The sequence below is a fragment of the Hakea prostrata genome, chromosome 5, assembly GCF_041222555.1.
Source record: "Hakea prostrata isolate BN-2017 chromosome 5, UWA_Hpros_2, whole genome shotgun sequence".
NCBI lineage: Eukaryota > Viridiplantae > Streptophyta > Magnoliopsida > Proteales > Proteaceae > Hakea > Hakea prostrata.
In genome coordinates this window covers 55,400,118-55,415,398 of record NC_142604.1, presented here as the reverse complement: position 1 = coordinate 55,415,398, position 15,281 = coordinate 55,400,118, and the positions used below count along the sequence as shown (strand labels likewise).

The window sequence follows — 15,281 nt, the reverse complement described above, 5'->3', positions numbered from 1 at the left end:
ACAAACAGCTTTGTTGGGTCACAGAGCTAAGGAATGAATAACGAAGAATACAATTCAGATTGTATGTGTGTTCGTCCATCCCCTACCTTGTGGGTAGGTGATGCCTTATATAGAGTGTACCTTCGAATCTCCTTCGTTGGATGTATTTGAGCCTTCTTCGGATAGTCGTTGGATCTTAACAGATAGATCCGTTAAGTGATAGATCTCTACTAGGTTGGACTAGTAGATGACTCCTTTGATAATACGATTGTTATATGGTAGTTATCCATATAATAGCGATGAGTGACAGCCGCCAATTACTGCTAGCCGCCTTTAGGTTGATTAGCCTATTCCGATCGTATCGGATTAGGGCATGCTTGTGACTGAGTTAGTTTTCTTCCTCAGCAAGTTATCTCCTGGACCCGGCTCGCTCGGAAGCGAGTCGATTCCTTTCGTCCCAACCGGAGTCGAGGGTCGAACCAAGTTTGAACCAGGTTCGTTTATATTTTCTCCATATCACAAGCCCCCTAGACCAAACGTTCGGTCGATCACAAGGGCTTGGTTTTTAACTGGGTTCCCCGTTGAACAATGGTTTTGCATAATCCTCAACCCATTAAATGTCAAACCGCCCAGAAGAAGGAGATTGTCCTCTTTGTATTTAATTCCTTTGACCCCATGAAGACAGAAGCAGAGTTGCCTATGGCACATATGTTCACAAAGTCTATTTTTCTTTTCCTTTGTGTGGAAATAATGGAGTCAACAAAATTTATTTTTAATCTTTTAATTTTGAGTTTTTATTTTTATTTCTTTTTCTTGTTTGGTGTGGCTTAAGTAGGGAAGAATAGAGTCAAGCAAAAAGAAAAGGCAGTTCCATGACTTCCATATCCTCCTGTAGAACTTCTGGGCAGTTCCAACTTTGATACTTTCTTCTCTTTTTTTCTGACCATACAACCATCAGCTTACTTGACCAAAGATGACGTTATTAGCGGGGAACGACGAGAAGATATTTCCCAATACCTTTCACAGCCAGACAGCTCTTCATAAGCACAATTCCTCTTTCACATTTAAAAGTGTTCAATCCCATCATCTTTGCTCTTCTTCTTTCTTCTCTCCATCAGATTTCTGCTTCTGTTGTTCTAAGTTTTGTTGCATTACATTTCTTTTCTCTTTCAGATAAGAAAATGTCATCTGTGGGACAGCTTTTTGGAGGGTCCTGCCTCTCGGCTTTCCTTCAGGTGGCTTTTGTCAGGTTTGCCTCTCCTGAGTTGCTCGACTTCTTACTGCGATGGGAAATTGATTTGGAAGAAGTGGAATCACTGAAGCAGACAACAGTTATAATTCAGGCCTTATTAGATGAAGCTGAACTGAAGCAATTCACAAATGGTGCTGTGAAGCTGTGGTTGGACCACCTCAAGCAACTTCTCTATGATGCAGAGGATATATTGGAGGAGTATGCCACCAAACTTTTACACCTGAAATTGGAAGCAGCCAACCAAACCCAACAGGTACGCCACCCCATTTCTTTCAGTACTTCATCAACTGAAAGTAGTAGTTCTTCTGCATCGAACTCTAGCATTGAATCTGCAATAAATGGCATTAATGAAGCTTTGGAGGGAATAAAAGGCATCGGACCTAAGGTATATAGTATCGTGGAAGAGCTGCAAAGAATTAAAATGTTTGGATCACAAGTAAGGGACATCAATCAGAGATTAAAAAGTGTAGCACAAGAAGGTGCTGCTCTTGGTTTGGTTTCCAGTATGGGATTTGGGTCCTCAAGGCCCTTTTCTTTCAGTCCAAGGCCACCTACAAGTTCTTTGGTGAATAAATATAAAGTTGTTGGCCGAGAAGAAGACACAGAGGAGATTGTTGGATGGTTACTCTCAGAAAAAACTCAGTCATGCCAGCAACAATGGCAATAATTTCTCAGTACTGCCAATAGTGGGCATGGGCGGTGTTGGCAAGACTACCCTTGCTCAACTTGTTTATAACGATGAGAAAGTCACCAAGCATTTCCATCTCAAAGCTTGGGTTTGTGTATCTGAAGATTTTGATGTGGTTTGGTTAACCAAAGAGATTCTTGAGTCAGCTACTGGTTCATCTCCTCCTTCAAATTCATTGGACCTGCTACAGCTGAAACTTCAAGAAGTATTGAACAAGAATAGATTCTTACTGGTCCTAGATGACGTGTGGAACGGGAACTATGAGAGATGGGAGGTTTTAAGCACTGGTTTTGCAGTCAGTACACTAGAAAACAAGATATTGGTTACAACACGGAATAAAGGGGTTGCATCAATCGTGCGTACTGTTCCAAACAACCACTGTTTAAAAGGTTTGTCAGATGAGGCTTGTTTTGCTCTTGTTAGAAGGCATGCTTTCATGGATGAAAATTCAGATCATGCAAATCAGAAGTTGGCATTATTTGGACAAGAGATTGTGAAGAAATGTAAGGGTTTTACCATTGGCTTTAAAAACATTTGCTGGTCTTTTACGGGATAAAAGAGAGAATATTCAGTGGAAAACTATTTTGGAGAATGAAATATGGGATTTAAGAGAATCTGAGATTCTCCCATCACTCATGCTGAGCTACCATCATCTTCCTGCATTTCTTAAGAGATGCTTTACATATTGTTCTTTGTTTCCCAAAGGCTATCTATTCACTAAGTTGGAATTAGTTGTCTTGTGGATGGCAGAAGGTATAATTCAACCAAAAGAAAAGAAACGATTGGAAGATATAGGGGCTGAGTATTTTGATGAACTATTCATGAGGTCCTTCTTCGAGTTATCTAATCATTGTCACACTCTGATGACGTCATTCCCGTTATTCATTGACTGAGCAAAAGTACGTGAAGATCGAACATTTTTTGAGTCACCTAGTAATACAGGATTAGGATTTGTGATGCATGATCTGATCCATGATTTAGCACAATATGTATCCAGCAGAATGTACTGTAGGAGAAATCATGATGAGTCATCCCAAATTCTAACTACAACTCGTCACTTGTCTTACATGATGGTGGAAAATTATACTATTGAGGTGACTGAATTTCGGGCCATGAAAAGCTTACGTACCCTTCTAACTCGGAATGATAAGATAAGAAGTCCAAGGCACTTTTTACCAAACATGCAATTCCAATTCCTACGTGTGCTACGTGTCAGAATTTGCGACCCTGAGAGTTGCCTGATTTGATTGGCAAGTTGAAACATCTAAGGCTTCTTGATCTCTCATTTTCTGACATTGTGAAGTTACCTGACTCGATTGGACATCTTTACAATTTAAAATCTTTGGTACTTATTAGCTGTGGGAAGCTTAGACAATTGCCTGAAAATCTGGGTAATCTCATAAACCTTCAGTATCTTATCCTTCCAGGAAACTGGAGCTTCCATAAAATTCCATTAGGAGTGGGTAACTTAACCAGCCTTCAATTGTTAAGCTCTATCGATATGGAGCCACAGAAAAGGTTATCTGAACTCAGTGGGGCAAATGTAGGCAATAATAAGCCAGAAGCTATGGTGGCCAAGCAACACCACCTTGGGATAAAATTTTGCACAACCTTACATCTCTCCGAGCTCTTATCTTATCAAAGAGCGAGAATCTAGAGGTACTATACAAGGGACTACATGCTCTATTATCTCTACGAACATTAATTATACGTAGTTGCCATGCTATTTTGTCATTCAAGGATACAAGGTTGCCCATTGCGCTTCAAGAATTGAGGATCCTTGACTGCAAGAATCTTGGGTCATTATCCAATGAGCTATACACTCTAACACTTCTCCAAGAACTTGTAATTGGACGTTGCCCTACTCTTGAGTCTGTCGAGGAAACGATTTTACCTATTGCACTACAAGAATTGAGGATCTTCGATTGTGAGAATCTGAAGTCACTACCTAAGATGCTAGACACTTTAACGTCTCTCCAAGAACTTGTGATTGAAAATTGCCCTGCTCTTCAGTCCTTCAAGGAAACAAGGTTACCCACTACAGTTCAAGAATTCAAGATCATCAATTGCAAGAATCTAGAGTCCCTGCCCACAAATTTACTGTGCAGCCTAACTTCTCTCCAGAGATTAGAAATCAAAGAGTGCCCTGCTCTTGAGTCCATTCCAAACATGGATTTACCAAATGCACTTCAGGTGGTTTCTGTTCTAAATTGTGGGCAGCTAAATATCTTGCAGAAGGGGCTGCTGAAACTAACGAATCTTAAACAATTGGAGATTGTGAATTGCTCCTTTCTTAGAGAGTGTGAGAATCTTGAACCCCTACATACCTCAGGTCTTTATTATCTCACCTCTCTTTCATCTCTTGCCATTGGTGGATGTCTTGCTCTCATTTGCATGCCAAAGGGTCTGCTTCCCACAAACCTTAAAGATTTTTGCATCAAGGACTGCCCAATTCTTGAATCTCTGTATGATGGACTCTCCCACCTATCCTCTCTTAAATGTTTGGAGATCCATAACTGTCCAACTCTGACACAACGGTACCAAAAGAAGGAAGCAGAAGAGTGGTCCAAGATTGTCCAAATCCCAAAGGTAATAATAGATGACATATGGCTAAGTAGCCTAAACACCACAAGTGGATCTGGCCTCTTATAGTAAAATCTACGGATGGAGAAGTACAGATATGCATTGCTGCTAATATTGGGGTATTTCTTCTTTAATCAGATATGAATGATTTCTTTCTATCCTAATCCTGTAATCACTTATGTATGTCTTCTTTGATCAGATATGTTACAGAACATAACAGTAAGGAAAAAAAGAATACTTTATAAGCTTTCCATTCCTTTTGCATAGTTTATTCATTTACTGTTTACTATCTGCATAGCCTTTCTGATTCATCAATTGTCAGTCACTGAATCATGTTACTGTCGTTATTACTTTCAGCTTCTAGTCTGGTTTCTAATTATGTTTCGTCAGCAGTTTAAAAATTAGAACTTGTCCATCAATTTCAGCATTCCGACTACTAGTTTACTCACTTAATAGTTTCAGTTTCCTGAATACTTGCTATTATGATTCTGTTTTAACATTTGATGATCCTGATTGGATTCCTGTTTTCAGTACTCACGAGTTCTGACCAATTTCAGAAATCCTAGTACAAGTCCACTTCTTCAAACCTTATTTTCTGGTTCTGATTTGTAAAACTTGATCTGTGCAACTGTTTATTAGTTCCATATCACTGGTTATTTATTAACTCTGTTGTCATCTATTTAGTACATCTGCTATCAATTTACCACTAAGTGTGGACTTTTTAAGTTTCCTAAACTGAGTAGGACTTGAATACATCTTCGGAGTTCCCTACTTTTGGATTACTGAGAGAGATTTTTCTTCTTTATTCTTTTATTGGGTTGGCAGGTCTAGTTCTTTTACTTTTATTTTTACCTTCTTGTTGGGACCAACATATTCCACGTGATGGGGAGTCGAAATCTTTTGTCTGGTGAAACTGAGGGGATTGCATGTCACTTGGTGTCCCCTCAACCCTTCCACACCCCCCCCCCCAAAAGAAAATTTGTCTCCCTGTCATACTTAATTCTCTTGAATCTTTCCCCCTATTTTGGAAATTTCTGCTAGTTGAAGGATATCTTCAAGCACTCAAAGTAGTTGTTCATCAACAAAACAATTAATTGAATTAGCCTCAACTCCTTTCTTCTTCTCCAAAAACCTAATGCTCTACACCCCCAAACCTAGCTTTACCCTTCTCTTGTTATCAATTTCTAGAGACCTAAGACCTGCATAGCCCATTCAAACCAGCGTCAAAAACTGCTTCCCTTTGGATGGAATGCTCCTCTGCCTACTTCAGAATGCTCAATCCAACCTGCAGCCCCAAACACATGTTTCTCCATTCTGTTTTCTGGTTTTCCCAATGCCCAAAATTCCCATAGACCTTCCACCATCAAAACAGGCTTAAACCAGGTTCAAACCTCCATTTCCAACCCCTCCAAATTTGATCCAGAGTTAATCCAATTCTGACCAGTCAAAATCCAAAATTATCCTCCTTACAAAAAAAGAGAAAGCCCAAACCTAGCTTCGTGCCTGTTCAATCTAACTTTCCCAGCCATTAAAACCCATACAAACCAACCACCACCACCACCCCCCCCCCCAAAAAAAAAAAAAAAAAAACCTTCACTATGAGATTCTGCATCACTCACTTTGTCTAACCCATTATTGAATGCTAGATCTCATCAAAGCCTAACCCTAGTGAAGAGATAAAACCCTTTTTCACTTAAGCAAGCTTCCCAGTTCATCCCAGTTCCTGAATATTGGCTGCTATGGGATCCTATCCAATCTATAGGACCACATCAGACCTTGCCCATTCTTTCCTTCAACATTGGAAAGCAAAGCCTTAAGCACAGGAAAGAAAATAAAGGCATTCAGGAGTGATCAGAGGAGTGGAAGAGTAATTACATGCATTAATTGAAGAAGATGAATGCCATTACTCCTATGAGTGAGTAACCCTATAGAGTAGGAGCTGGGAAAATGGTGACATAGGAATACCCACTCTCCAAATGATATAGCCTCAAGTGAATGAGGGCTAGGAATCCATGAGCTGATGAATAGAAGTAGGAAAACTTAGGGTATCAAGGGGTTTCAGGCAGAACTGATTCAAGCCTCTGTTTAGGGTCAAAACAGTGTCATAGTTCAGGTCCGATTTATTAGGTTAGGGGCCCCGTTTCTGAATAATTTAGATACCGGAATGCTGGGCTATTTCCTCTTGGATACTGGAACTAGGGTTAGGGTATCAAAGACCTCGAATTAGGCTTGAGGAAGTCTAGGGTGAGGGTCTTAGAGGCTTCAAGTTAGGGCTGTAAGGAGTACACGGTTAGGGTTATAGGATCTAGGGTTAGAGTTTACAGTTATAGACTAAGGGTTTTCACTGTTTTAGAGCTAGGGTTTTAAAGTTAAGTGTTTGGGAATCAGGGCAGCAGGGAATTAGGGGTTTGGAAGGATGAAAAGGGCTGCAATTGGATCAAGTATCAATGGAGGAAGAGGGTCAATGGATTGGGTTAAGATTCTAATGGAGGGAGGAGGGAGGAGGAAATATGAAGATGGATAAGAGATCGAACAGGGTAGGGTTTTCAAACAGAAAATATAAGAGTGGAAGGGGGTATGGATAATGTGCTGACTTGTTACTGTTCTGTTACACATCTTGTCATGGGGTGAAGTGATGATGAAGTGGTGGCAGGCTGCAAGGACTGCCGAAGGAAATCCTTTAATTAGAAACCCTAGATTTGCTTACTCGATCACCTCGAGGTGGCAACTACGTATAACCTTTTCAATGTCTCATAAGGAATCTGGTCAAGATCCAATTAAGTACCTACTATCTCAGTAATACTGTGTGATGCAGAATTGAAGACATATTTACGAAAGAAGAAGCCCATTGGGTTAGGCCCATCAAAGGCCTAAAGTTGTCACCTGAATCAACCCATGGTTTTCATGGGCTAGGGCTGTTTTAGTGGGTTAAAGTTAGCCCACATATGTTGAACTTTATAGTCTAGACCTAAGCCCAAGTCTAGATTTTAAAAAGTCAATAAAAGGGGTTGTGGTTTGAAAATAAAATAAATCATTGTCAAAGGAGTTTTGCTTTGTCAAAGAGGTAGGTAGTAGTTGAGTTATTAATAGGTAGGTGGTGTTAGCTAGTGGTTGGATGTTACCATTAGTGTTTATGTCTCTTTAGAATGCTATATAAAGAGACTTATGTAAGAGGTGAAGACACAACTTATGAATTGAAATCAAATTGCTTGCTAGCATTCCTCCTCTTTGGAGAACCATTGTGTTTGATCAAGGTAGGTTGGTGTTCGATCCAATCGATCCACCTTTGCGGTGTGAAGCCCGGGTGTTACATGTTACATTGTTATTGTCACTTTCTTCATTATAGTTCTGCCCCTATTTGAAGATCTATTCAGCCCGTTATAATACCATTCTAGTTTTAGCCCCTCTTTCCCATCTAAACTCTGTTTCACTTTACGTCCATCAAATTTGCAATTGACTCCCTGTGAAAAGGTCCTATTTGGGTACTGTTTTGATCAATCATATTTGGTATCTACATTATTTGGTATCGAGCCATGACAGGGGAGTGAAAATTCTGGACCATCTAGTCCAACTAATCCTATGGCGGCAATGATGGAGATGGTTCAACAACTGAGCAACCAAATCACTGTGAACCAGAAGCAAAATGGATGAGAGGTTCTCAGAAATGGAGGCCAGAGTTGTTGCCTCTACTCACGTTCCTCACCCTCCACTTGGTGAAGAATTCCATCCAGCTCATTCTGTAGCCAATTTTCCGGCTCAAAGAAATATGGGGAGAGGACCCCAAAGGATTCCAGTTGTGCAACCAACTTTTGAGGAGCACCTACGAAGTTATTTCGTTAGAGAACAACCTACATTCAATAGCATGTTGGTGACTCTCATAAGGTTAAGCTTGAACTTAAAGAATACTCAGGAATTCGAGAGAGGGAGATCCAAATCATGTCACGTTTCAGATTGGGTTTACGGCCTGAAATCAATAGGGCCATTGGCATTGTGGATGTAGAGAACGTGCGAGATTGTTTTGAAAAGGCCCTACGTGCGGAAGAATTATTGGCATCCAACAACAAAAGGTTTGGATACCAAGCCGGGGAGGCTAGGCCAAATTTTCCAACACCAAAACCTACAACAACAACCCCTATTCAACCCACATTTCCTACCCGACAATATAAGGGCAAGGCTCCTATGACTAGTGGCAGCCAAGCACAATGTTTTCACTGTCAAGAGGTTGGACATTATGCTAAATATTGCCCACACCGTCAAAAGATTAATGCTGTTGCTGAGATAAAAAAAGGCAGCAGAGGAAGTAGATTATAATCTATTCCCATTCCCGCTCGATGATGGCGACTGTGACGGAGCTGCATATGATGAGGATGATGCTAATAGAGATGATGTTTATGGCATTCATATAATAAGCCGCATCTTGGTGGCTGAAACCAAAGGAGAGGATTGGCGGCGCAATTGTATCTTCTACAGCCGTATGAAGTCCGGAGATAATACCGCTTTGGTGATAGTTGACAGTGGGAGCTGCGTCAACATTACTACAGACACCTTTGTGAAGAGAGCAAACTTGAAGGTGGAGAAGCACCCTCAACCATATTGGGTATCCTTGCTGAATGGGAATACTCTGGAGGTAAATCAGCGGTGTTCCGTACCACTGAAGCCCCATCGATATGAGGAAGAGGTATGGTGTGATGTAATCCCTATGCATCTTACTGATGTTCTATTTGGTCGGCCATGGATGTATGATAATGATGTTATGGTCGGGGGGAAGAAAAACCAATGTTTATTCAAGTTCAAAGGACTTCACACTGTCCTCCACCCACTCAATGTCCCAGCTGAAATGCGTTAACGGAGGTCCTTGAGGACCAACCAAAAGGGGACCAATGAAGCACAAAAGTTGTTGTCCATACCGCAAAAGAAGCTGCTGGTTGTTCCTCACAAGGAGTTCATTCACACTAGCCATGATACAGGGCTGGTATTGGCTCTTGTTACAAGAGTAGTCACGCCTCCACCTGAGGTGACATTCCCTCCACCCATCAAAGAGTTACTTTTTGATTTTTCTGATGTAGTTCCTGATGAGTTGCCTAATGAGCTACCTCCTATGCGCGATATTCAACATGCCATTGATTTGGTACCGGGTTCGGTGTTACCAAACCTACCGGCTTATCGCCTTAGCCCAACAGAGCACAATGAACTCAAAAGACAGGTGAATGAGTTGCTACATAAAGAATTCATTCAGGAGAGCTTAAGTCCATGTGCTGTACCAGCATTACTGACTCCAAAGAAGGATGGCTCATGGCGCATGTGTGTGGATAGTAGAGCAATCAACAAGATTACAGTCAAGTATAGGTTTCCTATACCGCGGCTTGATGACATGTTAAACATGTTATCCGGGGCTAAGATCTTTTCTAAATTGGATCTTAAAAGTGGCTATCATCAGATTCGTATTCGGCCTAAAGATGAGTGGAAGACTGCCTTCAAGACCAAGGATGGACTATTCGAATGGAAAGTCGTGCCTTTTGGTCTGACAAATGCACCTAGTACATTCATGAGGGTGATGACACAGGTACTCCGTCCTTTTATTGGTCGATTTTTGGTCGTATACTTTGATGATATATTGATCTACAGCAAGCATCCAAACGATCATATCGATCATCTACGGCAAGTCTTGAGAGTGCTTCGCCATAAGAAGCTATACATAAATCTCAATAAATGCTCCTTTATGCTGCCAAAGGTTGTGTTTCTTGGTTTTATTGTCTCATCACAGGGGGTTGAAGCTGATCCAGAGAAGATAAAAAGTATAACAGATTGGGCTACACCAAAGACAATCACCAAGGTTCGTAGTTTTCATGGACTTGCATCGTTTTTACAAGAGATTCATTCGGAACTTTAGTGCAGTCATGGCACCTATTTAACCCCAGTGTTTGAAGCAAGGCAAAGGTGAGTTCAAGTGGATAGCAGCGGCAACCAAAGCCTTTCATCTTATCAAGCCAAAGATGGGGCCTTTGACAGATTTTGCGATATGGGGGCCGGCCTCTTTGGCTGGGGGGCGGAGGGCCCCATCGCTGAGAACCAGGCCGCGCCCTGCGCTCGGTTCGCCTTGGAGACATTACTCCGGCAGAGTCCTTACCGATCATCAAGTATCTACATTCACATAAGGCGATAAGCAACAGGCACGCTAAATGGGTTGCTTATCTCCAAGAGTTTGCGTTCGCAATGAAGTACAAGGCAAGAAAGGAGAATACAGTGGTTGATGCATTGAGCCGAAAAGTACTTACTCTTAGCACATTCTCAGCACATGCAGTTAGCATTGATCAAATACGTGATGCGTATGCATCTGACGAAGATTTCAACATGCCATACAAGGAGTTACAGCAAGGCAAGCAACATCATAAATACTCACTTCACAATGGGTATTTGTTTTTTGGGAACTCAATTATGCATTCCAAATTCTTCCCTACGACATCACATCATACGGGAGCTGCATGGCGGAGGTTTGGGACGGTCACTTTGGCAGGGATAAGACTATCATACAATTTACCAATCGGTATTATTGGCCCCATATTGCAAAGGATGTTGATCATGTAATCAAGAGATGCAGAGTCTATCAGCTAGCCAAGGGAACCAAGCAAAATACAGGTTTGTACTCACCATTACTAGTTCCTCATGCACCTGATTGATATTAGTATGGATTTCGTACTTGGGCTACCCTCCACAAAAGAGCAATCCGACTCCATCATGGTTGTGGTTGACCGATTCTCAAAGATGGCTCACTTTATACCATGTTGAAAGACCTTTTATGCATCTCACATTGCAAAGATATTCTTTAAGGAGGTTGTACGACTACATGGGCTACCAAGTAGCATTGTCTTAGATCGTGACGTCAAGTTCACAAGCTACTTTTGGAAGAAATTGTGGCTGAAAAGTAACACAAAGTTACAGTTTTCAACCACATTCCATCCACAAATTGATGGCCAAACAAAAGTGGTGAATCGAAGCTTGGGAAACTTACTGAGGTGTTTGGTTCGTGACTATGAGAAGACATGGCCGTCCATACTCAACATAGCTGAGTTTGCTTATGACAGCTCAGTTAATCGTATGACAGGTCATACTCCTTTTGAGATTCTACTTGGAGTTCAACCCCGACGGCCTATAGACCTCATTCCATTACCACCACAAGCACGCGTGAGTATTGAGGCTGAAGAGTTTTTGTGCCATATCATAGAGGTACATGTTGATGTTCACCGAAGAATAGCTATCAACAATGATGTCTACGAGGCTATAGCAAATCATCATCGACGATATGTGGAGTTTCAACCGGGAGACATGGTGATGGTTCGTGTCAATCCAGAAAGGTTCCAACATGGGGTCAACAACAAACTCCATCCAAAGAAGATGGGTCCATACAAGGTGCTGAAACGCATTGGACCAAATGCTTATATACTCGAGCTACTAAAAGAAATGAACATAAGCAATGTCTTCAATGTGGCTGACTTACATCTTTATGTAGGACACCACTCTGATGATGGAGACACTAAACAAATGTTGAGGCTGCCTCAACTCAAGCCACCAATCACTGACATCATTGAAGAGGTTTTGGATGACTCTTACAAAACCACTCATTGTGGCACTGGATACCATGCTTTCCTCGTCAAATGGAAGAATCGTCCACGACATGATAGTACTTGGATTCATGCTGATAATTTCAAGAAACTCGATCCCGATTTGTATCATTGTATGAACGTTACATGTCATTCATTCATTTGTTGGAGACGAATGGTTTCAAGCCGGGAGAGTTGATGCAGAATTGAAGACATATTTACGAAAGAAGAAGCCCATTGGGTCAGGCCCATCAAAGGCCTAAAGTTGTCACCTAAATCAACCCATGGTTTTCATGGGCTAGGGCTGTTTTAGTGGGTTAAAGTTAGCCCACATATGTTGAACTTCATAGTCTAGACCTATGCCCAAGTCCAGATTTTAAAAAGTCAATAAAAGGGGCTGTGGTTTGAAAATAAAAGAGCTCATTGTCAAAGGAGTTTTCCTTTGTCAAAGAGGTAGGTAGTAGTTGAGTTATTAATTGGTAGGTGGTGTTAGCTAGTGATTAGATGTTACCATTAGTGTTTATGTCTCTTTAGAATGCTATATAAAGAGACTTATGTAAGAGGTGAAGACACAACTTATGAATTGAAATCAAATTGCTTGCTAGCATTCCTCCTCTTTGGAGAACCCTTGTGTTTGATCAAGGTAGGTTGGTGTTCGATCCAATCGATCCACCTTGCGATGTGAAGCCCAGGTGTTACATGTTACATTGTTATTGTCACTTTCTTCATTATAGTTATGCCCCTATTTAAAGATCTATTCAGCCCGTTATAATACCATTCTAGTTTTAGCCCTCTTTCCCATCTAAACTCTGTTTCACCTTACGTCCATCAAATTTGCAATTGACTCCCTGTGAAAAGGTCCTATTTGGGTACTGTTTTGATCAATCAAATTCGGTATCTACGTTACTGTGTCATTTCTCAGAAGCAGCTCCTGAAGAGTGTATAATGCAGTAAATTACATACACTGAACTTTTAACAGATTATAGGTCTTAAACAAAGTTCAAGAAAAGCATTAACTTCTTAAAAGATCCAACAGAAAGAATTAGTGTTCCTTCCAATTAATTCCAAAATCCAGCCTTCAAATAATCGAAAAGATAGGGAAAGAAAAAGACTAGATCTAATGATCATACCAAAATTATAGCACGGAATGCAAAGTACAAGACTATAGTACTTCAAATACAGCTGGGAATGCAAAATAGAAGATTGAAACACTTCAATAGTATTTAGTTGCATTTTCATACGTGATTTAAGGTCACAACCTAATTTATTGCAAAAGGTTCCATCTAGAATCCATGAAAGCAACTCAAAGACTGCTTAGAAAAAAGAAAGGAACTGCACACTCTTTCTCTTCATTGGGTTTGGTAGATAGTGGTAGCAGAGGCTGTTAACCTCCTCCTTGATTAAGAGCCCCTGTAAACTTCCTTTTGGTTTTTGCACCTTCAAATTCTGGATTCATCTCTCTTTTGGTCCATATCTCGATTGAATTGATTAAGAGCTCCTCCCTTATTATCACATAAAACACTAGGATCAATTTCAATAATATTATTCAACCATGTTGGAATGCGACTTGAACTGATTCTTCATAAGTAAGAGGTCAAGAGTTCAAATCTCTTTTGGAGTGGGGTTCTGCCCCCTAATATTAATGTCACCCCATGAGTACCCAATTTATCAGTCAGATCCCATTTTACTAGCACCTAGTCTTAGTGATAAGCCTATAAAAGCCATTTTTGTTTGTCCACTTTATGATCCATCCTACAAAACAACCATAACTACATTTTACCAATAAGATGACAACTCAATGTGATACTAATGAGACATGAATTGATTTTTATATGTAAACTTAAACTTCTTTAAATGCCGTAAAACACCAACAGTAGGGATAAGTTTAACCAGATTATCTTCAGACAGAAAGCAAAATTTTCAATGAAAAAGAAATCAAAATGCAACCCAGTTGCCACAACACTAAACTTGGGTATAGAATAATACGTACTTGTTTTCTTACTTTCAAGTTGCAGATGCTAACGGAGTTGGGGTTCCTCTGTGCATGATAAGGAGACAAGTGAGAAAAGCTGCTAGGGATAGAATCAGACTTCGTGTGACCTAATTTGATTCTTTCAACTGTAGAATGTCAAATCCATAAGCCGCTAGGGTAGAATCAGTTACTTTGTAACCAAACCTCTGGTAGGTACCTCTTATTTTTATCCTTCTAGTTTCTCCCTCCCCATGTTACCTCTACTTTTTGTTTTCTCCATAGATGATATAAATTCGTCCATCGTCCCTGAAAAATACCACAAATCCTTTATTGAAAAAAAAATGAAAAGAAAAGAAGAAGAAGAAGAAGAAAATACACCACAATTCAACTAGACTCTATAGTTGAGAGGATGTTATTGCTACAAATGTGGATTCATTCAATCATGGTTCATAAATGGCAAAGTTTTAGCAAACCTAATCAATTTCATCCATCATGAAGGGTTTGGGTCATGGAATCTAGTTGCACATCACTTGGATTTGAAGCACCATCCTGCCATATTAGAGGGACAACAACTTATTTGGTAAAGACACAACAACAATCACTATGTAGAGGAGAGTGACGTTTGAGGCTCTAATAGCGGGATGTGTTTAATTAGAACAAATTGCATTGGCACTCCAAAATGGAGGTCTAAAGCACTGACACCCCACTTTATGTTTAAAAAGCACAGAGACCCTAAAATTGGATTTTCATTAGATATATTTGTCTAATTTGTCACTAAAAACCTTTTAGATATTGTTTATTATAGGGATATTTTTTAAAATAAACATGATTTAACTATTTTTAGTGATAAATTTGACAAATATATCCAATAAAAATTCAATTTTGAGGTCTCTTGTGCTTTTTAAACATAAAGTGGGGTGTCAGTGCTTTAAGGCATCCATTTTGGGGTGCTAGTGCAATTTGCTCATCTAAGGTTGGGTTTAGCAATTGGAAATTTGTAATAGTCAAGTGTTTATGGGTTCCCTTATCCCATTGAGGCATTTCATCGAACACCTCTTTTGCAAACTACTAACCAACAACACTATATCACATTCAAATGTATTTATTTAATTATTTTTATTATTTGACAACAAAAAGAGTTGATTGTGAGAAGACTGACAATAAAGGCAATCTAACAATTTACATACAAGTAACGTTCAATACGCTAAA

At 40.1% G+C, this 15,281-nt stretch overlaps 1 pseudogene; it reads left to right on the top strand.

The window, feature by feature from the left end:
• Positions 1 to 1,160: 1,160 nt before the first annotated feature.
• On the top strand, positions 1,161 to 5,144 carry LOC149016662 (disease resistance protein RGA2-like; annotated as a pseudogene).
• The last annotated feature ends 10,137 nt before the right edge of the window (positions 5,145 to 15,281 follow it).